This window comes from Limulus polyphemus, unplaced genomic scaffold (genome assembly GCF_000517525.1).
Source record: "Limulus polyphemus unplaced genomic scaffold, Limulus_polyphemus-2.1.2 Scaffold2043, whole genome shotgun sequence".
In the NCBI taxonomy this organism is placed as follows: domain Eukaryota; kingdom Metazoa; phylum Arthropoda; class Merostomata; order Xiphosura; family Limulidae; genus Limulus; species Limulus polyphemus.
This window is the reverse complement of record NW_013667653.1, coordinates 46,814-56,495: the sequence shown is the minus strand read 5'-3', so window position 1 is coordinate 56,495 and position 9,682 is coordinate 46,814. Positions and strand designations below refer to the sequence as shown.

The following is a 9,682-nucleotide window of genomic DNA, read 5'->3' as shown; positions in this document are numbered from 1 at the left end:
CATACACAACATATCTAATTTTTTTTATTAAGTCTTAAGGTTTGTAAAGCAATGTTTCTACCATGCCTTTTTTTCTTTTCACGTCTTGCCTATCTATCATGCAAAGTAATTTTCATTTCAAGATTAAAAATACTTTTATGCATCACAAAATTTTTAAATTTCACACACGAAATCTTTCTAAAGTCTGGATAGTTATCAAATATTTCTTAAGAAAAAACTTTATATTTATTCTGTTATTTTCAGTAATTAAACTCTGGACAGGTTCGGTATATTTGACTGATCTTGCAACCACCATAAAAAATTATGAAATAAATATAAATTATGCCTCTTTCATTCTAGAATGAACACAAAAACATAAATGTTTAGACTAAATAGCTTAAATCTCATAATTATACATTTATTATTTTTATTATATTGACCTTTCAACCATGTCTGGCTAACAATACAGGTAACAATAAAGGTGACCTTTGGTCTGTACAAAGTAACTTGTCTTGGCTGTGTTTTAAATGACTAGTATTTTGTAAAATACAGTCACATTTCATTTATTATACATTATATATGTATTTAGATTATTGCTATTCTGAAATAAGTTCTAAAAGTTATTTTTCCTAAACATAAAACAGCAAATAAAGAAGTAAAGCAAACAATTATCTCTTCTAGTTATGACCTTTGTACTCAGTTGCTGCTTGACATAGGTTGCTAAGCCTTTAAAAATTTTGCACGTGGAGGATACGAAACAAAATATATTTTTTAAGTTCTATATATATTTTTGAATAACTAAAAAAATCATAAATTATTACATCAATACCATAGAATTCTACTATAATTTATCAAGCTTAGTAACTAAGCTGTATTTGGGTCTAAAAAAATAAGAAATTTTGAGCAGACTAAAGACACTACCTCATTGAAATCTTCATTCAAAATAAAGAAATGGCACTGGGTATGTTAGAAAGGATGAGAAAACCACTAGGGGGACATTCTGAGTTTCCGATTGGTTATTCATGTCATACATAGAAGTAAGTGTATATAAGGGAGCATTTCCAAAAATGGAAAGAGGTGAGCAGGGTGCCACTGTGTTTGATTTATTAAGTGAGTGATATCTCAGCAAACAGAAAACATACGAGGTTCTTATTCTATATTCTATCTTGTCAATATCTGTAATTTGAGTTTCTATGAAACTATACTTAGTATTTTGACTTCACAAACATCTAATTTGAACCAGTGCTGCATTCAACATACAATGTGACACACAAAAATCTTATGTTTACCTGTATTTTTCTAATATTTGAAATTAAGAAATTAAATAATGTATAATACTAAAATTTGAATTATAATCAACAGTTTGATACCACACTTATTGACATAAATTCATGAAAAGTGAGTCATCTCGAAAGGTTTATATCACGAAGTGTTGTTAGTTTTCAGCACACTATTTTAGTATCAATTTATAAAATAATGTGCAATATATGTCCATAATTCTACATCAGAGAAACCCGGAAGAAAATTGGAAACCAGATTAACTGAACATAATAAAAAAACATCCCATATTTACCACCACTGCAACTCAAAAAATCCACAGTATATCCATACAAAAGGCTGTAATTTTGAACAAAAACGAACCATTAGAAGCTATGTATCTAAACTGAACAAAACAGCCCCACCCTAAACCAAAATTTCACCTTCAAACTTGGATCCTTTGATCCCAGCTCAGAAAAGGGATCATTCTGCATATTTAAAAGAACCAGTAAAGAAATAAGAATAAATATCTGAACTCAATTATTGCTAATCCTACAAATGCTACATAAAATCATAAAATGTAACATGTTGCATTAAACCAATTTCAAGATGACTAAAAATTCTTTAATTTCCATGTTTTGTTTATTTTGTTGCTTTCATTACAACTTTGGTCTATATCAACATCCACTTCACACTTCAATATCAACACTTCGAGCCTTCTTCATAGCAACTTTCTGTTCTCAGCTTGAGACATTCGCAGCTTTCCTGGATGCCTTGAGGCATTTCCTTAGCCATGGTTACTGCACAGATTAGTCGAGTCTGTCACTCAACAAACACCGAGTTAATAATCTTCACATCCTACTAGTAAATACTAATCAAGTTACTTAATATCTAGGCCACTAGCTCAAAATCTACTACATTCACTAAAAGCATAAACCTTAATTTTCGTGAGTGGGGCAAAGACAGACAACAGTTTCTGACTGGCCCTGGTTTTCTTTCGAGAACTGAGTTTTTAAACCAAAATGTGTATGTACCGAGGAGTTTAACTTGAACACCACAGGATACCCAGATACATATATTAAGCTGTGAAGCAATCTCCGGTCATGTGACTTCTTTGTTCCATACTATATATACTGTATTCCTTTGTGGCTGTGAACTACATTATTGATATGAAGTCGTTATAGAGAGGTTGTTATTTGACCTTCCGCCCAAAAATCAGAATGTATGTCACATCTGTCAGACAGTTGTTCGTGGGAGGTGAGATCAATGTAAAATCATTCCAGGCACAGAAAAAAAGTTGTATTTAAAAGGAAGGCGTTATTGGGAGGGGTCATTTCCACAAGGACTACAGTATAAAATTTATACAATGAAAAATATTGTGTAATCTCAAATTGCAATTTTTTGTTGAAAGTACTTACTGTTTCATGGAAAATCTACTCACCCGAAGAATGACATTTGTCTGTCTTCGTCTCTTCTTCACTGAATCTGGTAAGTGATCTGACTTTCTACCAAATGGGTGATGACTTAGTTCACTTTGGGTCCTTGAAAGGCTATAAGCTGGTTTAAAATAATCACCCTTCTGTTGATGAAATTGAAGCAAAGAATCAGGACTGGAACTCTGGCGAGAATGTGTCGGTAAGAGTCTAACAGGGTGCTAAACAGAACAAAGATAACACTTCAAACATGAAATCTGTAAAACAACTTGGATTCAAAAGTATAAAAATCATATTTTTATTTACAATATACTTATCAAAAATTAAGGCAGGTATAAATTAACCATGTTAAGCATATAATTAATTACGAAATATTAGAAAGGAGATAGGATTATAATTTCTTTTTGTTTGAGTTTCAAGTTACTTATAAAATGTGAGACATTTTGCTAATGATATTAGCACAGAAAAACTAATTGTAAAAATCATAAATACTGCATAAAAACATACAACCAAATATCATATACAGAGAATGTCAAAAACTTTATTTGTGCTGACAAAGCATTCAAAATATTCATATCTTTCAAAATATTTACTTTGTCATACTAATATTTCCCTACTGTTACTTGCTTGTGTGAATAATTCTGCAGACTACAGTCACCCCACACTGTCTCCACATTTTTGTACAATTAAAAACTAGACATTGTTTACTAACACTTTAGACTTAACAAAAGACAGTACATATTTATTACAATCATTAGTTTATTTCTGTAGAACTTCCATTATATTCTGTGTACAAGTTACACTTGAACTTACAATGATTTATACTACTTTCGAAGATGTGTGTCATGACACTATTAAAGATAAGAGAATGCCTAATTGTGAATCAATTTGAACTATAGTGAGACATGATAAAAATGTGTGGATGTGATATAACACTCTGAGTTAATAGTACTTGTACAATGACAGTGAAAACTTTAAAACTTTTTACTATTTATAGTGCATAACGTCACACAATTTAGATTGTATAAATTAGGAGTGAGCATAAATGACATAATACTTATGATAAAAATCATGTTAACTGCATATGTTTTTTCCTCACAATTATTTTAATATGTCCATTTTGGATTTAAAATCAGAAGTACGAAAAATTGCATCTCAGTCCATCTTTTACTCCCAAAAGTCACTGGCCAAGATGCTTTTCCTTTGATACCATAACTTGTCAATTGGGCTGGAGTTATGATTCAAATACTGAAAACTGGTGAAGCATTAAAAACCAATAGGCCTCAAATATACGATAACCTATAACCCACGAGCTTTCAAAAGCACTCGGGTTATAGGTTATCGTATTTTAAAATTAAATTGATTTCTTGAACTCACGTGTTTTCCTAACATCATGAAACTAACAGGTCTTTCATTAAATACCCGTGGGACACAAAAAATAAATCTGAAATATTATTTTTACATCTAAAACACCTCTAAAACCATCTAAAACCTCTTAAAAAAATCTCAAACTTTTTTCTCCATAAAACTTTATATTTTATCTATCATTTTCTCTACCCTAATTCTGTATGGACTCAGTTGATTTGACTGACCTTGTAACCAACATAAAAAAATAAATCGAAATTACTTTTCTCTCTCTCTAGAATGATGTCAGATTGTAACAGAAAAGCACAATTGTTTATCCTAAATAGCTTAAAGGTTATAACAGTCTACATCTGTTTATACTTAATTTTACTGTTTTTATTGCCCTTTGCACTGTGTCTAACTAATAATCCTGCCACACTAGTTATACGTTACTCTACAAACAACTAGCTCAGGTTGATGTAATGTAGAAGCTGCTTGCAAGCATACACCATGAAGAATTTTTATTATTATTTTTCGTTATCTTATCTAATATAAACTAATAAGTTTATAATTTTTACATTTTAGTTACTTTTATAATAATAAATAAAGAATATATATGAACAACAAGAAATACAGTATATACCATTGAACTAGCTTTTTCTTTTGCTATTGGTTGCCAATGAAATTTAAGCTTACTTTTTTATACAATAAATAATTTTTATTTACTTAAATAATGCATCTAAAAATAATAATAATAACAACACACAAAGTAAACATATCCTATAACTATTATAATTTAAATGTGTTTCTAACTATGGCATAAGAGCCTTAAAAGAATTATTTAAGCTTCTAAATGTTAAGTATACGACTGTTTCCATTTAACCATAGCGCAAGTGTTAAATTTAGTTATTTTCAGAAGTGACAGTTTATAATAGGTTTGTTTACATAACCGTGTATGAATCATACATTGCATAGTTCAGTTGTTGTGAACTGATGCTTGTGTTATTGCATCATGTTACTAGAAACTTCTAAGTTTTTCTCGTTGTTTCATTTGTGTGTAGGCCTCTGTCAGTCTATAAATATGCATACAAAACGTCATTTAAAAACAGACAGTTAGTTAAATAGATAGCTAGAGCTAGATTGTGTGTTTATGTATTGTATTGTAACAACAGAGTAGAGAAAAATAATTTGTCTTTTCAATCGTATTCTAAAGTAACTGAAGAAACCTATGTGGAAATTTGATAAAAAGAGAGAATTATTTAAACTCTGAATAGAACTGTGGTGATTAACTGTGTAATGAACATTTGTAGTTGACTCATTTTAATATATTATCATAAAACAAGTGGGCTATGTGCTTGAGACTGGACCTTAGCGTGGTGCGGCGGTTTGCATACCTCTCTGACCCATCGAGCTATACGGGATGATGTTCCCGCGAATACCAGTAGAGCCGCTCATACCCGGCAGGTCGATGGATAGAGGTCAGACCAACTCAGTCTCATCCCGCTGCCTTGTGGGTTAGGCTTTTTAGCCAAAGGCTTTGGCTGAGGACCCTAATTGTTCTCCTGTCTAGGCCTGGGCGACCTGACAGTATCCCAGCCCACACACAATCATGAACTCTTCCAAAAACGCTTGCATGGCTGTGCCCCCGCCTGTATGTGCTCCACCATTTCCGTATTCATGGCGTGTTAGATCCCACTTTTGTCCCCATTTTCTTGTAATAATAATTCATGATTGTGTGGCAGCTAAGCATCGGTAGAATTATCGATGTACAGCTGTCTATGATGATGATGATGATGTTATGTGCTATTTGTTTATTGTTTAAATTTAAAACCAACAAGTCACAGGCACCTACTGTAAAGAATCCTGCCCATCTATACATATAAAAACCTGACACAATCTGAACACCATAAGTGACATTTTCAACCTAAAGAAGAAATAAACAATACTCTGGAGTGAAAATATTGTAATATATGTTATTCAATAGAATAAAGCTTAGTCTTTCTACTGATTATAAATGATATAAAATGTCAGAGAATTATTGGCAATTTGTGATTGAGAGGTGTGAAAGATGGGCATGGTAAGTGAATCTTACTTTCTAGTTTATGTCTTAGTAAACAAAGAAAAATTAAGGCCATAAAATTAGACTTTAGTAATATTTATATGATAATGAATAATTACGCTAAACTCTGTATTTCAGAAATAGGTAGTAAATACATTAGAGAATGGGCAAAAACTAAAGAAGAAATGTCATGATCCTCATATAAGGAAAGATCGAGGATATATTTAAATATTTCCTTTTAAAACTAAGAAATTATAGCATATATAATATCAAAATTTCATTTAACTATGATTTGATGCCAAGTTTATTCATAAACACTGATAATCAAGTACTTTAATCAAATCTGAATTTAACTCTGTAAAAGTTCATGACATACACACTTTAGTCTACCTGTAGTAAGAAGGTTAAACTATAACTTCCATACTGTCTTTATTATAGGCTTACCCTAGGCCTCAACAAATATTTTCAGATCTAGGAGCCAGCCCAAAAACTCAGGAGTCAGGTGTGCCTAACCTAACTTCACTACTGTTTGTACCAGGAAATGGGGGCAATATATATTTATTTAGTTTCACAGCAACGAGTGCATTCTAACAATCACATGATATCAACATCCACTTGATAGCACTGCCTGAACTAATTGCCTTTGGTCCCACCTGAGTCTAAACATGCACACTGATTGGTTGGATTGTGAGAAAAAAGAAAAACAATGTGGCACGAAATTAGTAATGTGTTGTGCAACTGCAGGGCTTCATTCCTGAAAAAAACACATGAAGTGCTGAATCCACCATTAAAATACTAGAAACAAAGTTCAATTTAGGACTCAAAGAAAGCGAAAATACTTCTAAGAGTCCAGAACTGTTCTACATTCGACTTTTATTTAGCAAAGCCCAACACAGGAATAAAATGGGTGAAAATATTAGCCACCATGATGGAATTTTTAGTTGCCATGGTGACCGGGATTTGTCGAGGCCTGGCTTATTCTAAAATTTATCACTAGAACGGAACTGTATTCATGAAACATCTTAAATGCAAGATATTGGAACTAAAATCATTGATAACATTAATGTTACATGTTACAACATGAAAAAATAAGAGGTGTGTGTGTGTGTTTGTGTCAAGTATTAGACACAGAAACAGTATACTGTTTCAACAGTAAATCTGAGTTTGGGTTTAATTTATATTAAAATTAACCTCACAGTTATACATTGCATTTATTATTATTAATTATGCAAGCAAAGCTGTAGTATAAGTGTAATGAATATCAGACCTACTGATTAATAGTCCTGTAGGTAGCACTTTTTTTTTTCTTCAGTAAATCATCTGTAAATTTTTGCCTAAACTCCTGCTCGTTATAAACTTTTCTCTTCTTTGTTGGAGTCATTGGGGACGAGGCAGAACCACATTTTTCTGCCATTTCCCTCTCAAAAATGACCAGTGCACCCTAGATGCTTACTTCTTACACACTTTTTTAATAGACTATTTCAAGCATTTGTAAGACTGAGATGCAAATTGGAGAACTGTGAATTATTTCTGAAAAATTATTAGTAGAAAAAAAAGCAGTTGAAAAAATCTTTGGAATTTTGCATAAAATCGTAAAATAACACAACAATTTAAACAAGTGTAAAATGATATCTGTGCCACTATGAAGTAAAGTCATTAATTTTTTATTCCTTAAAAAATTAGTGCATCCTCAATCTCGTACATCCTAATATCTTAGAAATAATGGGGCTAGAAAAAAGAAAGACTTAAAAAATAGAATGTTCAAGTCATACAATTCTGTCTAGTTTCAACAATTTACACTGTACACTTATTACTTTTAAATCTTATGAAGTGTATATTTGTCAGATTCAAAATCATAACTGTAATTTTTTTTCACTCTTGAATGGTTGCAGTCTACCTCAAGGGGAAAATATTGTCACTGAATTAAAAACATTTATAAAAACTACAAATTTTGATTGTGAGTAGATTTCAGTTTGTACCTAACAAATACAGTATTTGATCAAGTTTCAGTTATTTCCTTTACATGAATATCCTCTGTTCCGATCAGCATTCTAAAATCATTTATTTATTTATTATATGACAATAAGAACAGTTTAGCCTACCATTAAAACTACTTTTATACTTTGTTCCTACACTATACTTCTCTCTATGTTTATTTTTTCTTCATTATTCTAGTCCTCACCATTGTCTAGTCCAAGTTTAAAGATGTCTTAACAGTTGAGCTAACAGCAAACAAGCCAGCCCCTACCCTATTTAAATGTAATACATTCATTCCAAAAAGTTTCCTTTCCCCATTGAACTGACCCCACAAATTCAACCAGCCAACTTGCTCATCGTTACATATTAACTTAAGCGTATCGTTCAGCCCCACTGATGTACTTATAATTTCATCCCCACAATTAAGTCTTGGTAGTATTTAGTCAACTAATCAAGCCACAAACTAAACATAAACGTAACTAAGCCATTATTGGGCAGCAACTTCACCTGCTAGCTCTAGCAAGCACAGAACTCCCACAAGAATATAGTTTACTGAAAAGACAGATAGCTTATCCTAAAGCACAAACAGTGCATCAAATCAAGATAGGTCATTTCCAATACATGTGGGGGTCAGGGGCTTTTAAAATGGGGAATGCAATAAGTAAACTTAAAAGAATATTTCATGACTTTTTGTGACCCTATAATAATAATATGCCAATTTTCCAGAATATTCAAGAACTGGATATCATTAAAGCAGTTTTCCAGAACTTTCCAGATTTCCTAACATTCATACACACCTTGAAAAAACTGGTAATTAAAAAATGTATCACAATAAAATATTCTTTAAAGCTGCAAATTCATACAAATATATATAAAAATATTTCATTTTCAGAAGCTACATAATCTTTCAAAAGTAATTCTAAAGTTTTGAACTATTTATCCAATACTTTTTTGTGATGTAAAAAAATCACACAACAGGTACATCAAATTGATGCACCTGGATCTCAAGGAGTTAACTAAGGTAAGCAGTGAATCGACAGACTTATAAATATATGTATAATCATTAACATGTGTCTTGTTAAAACTCAAACATTTATGTTATATTGATGATATACATATATATTCTACCTAATATTCCAAACCCCATCCCAAATCAACACCAGTTACCATAATATCTAAAGGTTCCAGCAATTGTACTGAATGAAGATTTTCTATGAAATAGTACAGTGACTTGTTTTAAGTCTTAAAGTTTGTTAGAGTTTTTCTCATGCCTTTTTTTCTTTTTGCATGGTGCATATCCAACGTGCAAAGTAATTTTCATTTTAAGATTAAAAATACTTATATGCATCAGAAAATTTTCAAATTTCACATACAAAATCTTATATAATGTTTAGATAGTTGTCAAATGTTTCTTAAGAAAAAACTTTATATTTTATATGTTACTTTCACTAACAAATCTCTGTACAGTTTCGGTAGATTTGACTGATCTTGTAACCACCATAAAAAATTAGGAAATAAATGTAAATAATGCCTTTTTTGTTATAGAATGACAACAAATTATAACACAAAAACATAAATGTTTAGACTATATAGCTTAAATCTCCTCACATTATAAATTTATATATATATATAT

At 31.2% G+C, this 9,682-nt stretch overlaps 1 protein-coding gene across 1 annotated transcript in view; it reads right to left on the bottom strand.

Annotated features, from left to right (window-relative positions):
• LOC111087351 (rho guanine nucleotide exchange factor 11-like) overlaps positions 1-9,682 on the bottom strand; it is a 36,606-nt gene that overhangs the window by 24,977 nt on the left and 1,947 nt on the right. Inside the window, exon 2 of the mRNA XM_022393693.1 lies at positions 2,678-2,890. The gene's annotated coding sequence lies outside the window, so the exon portion shown is untranslated. The remainder of the gene's footprint in view (positions 1-2,677; positions 2,891-9,682) is intronic.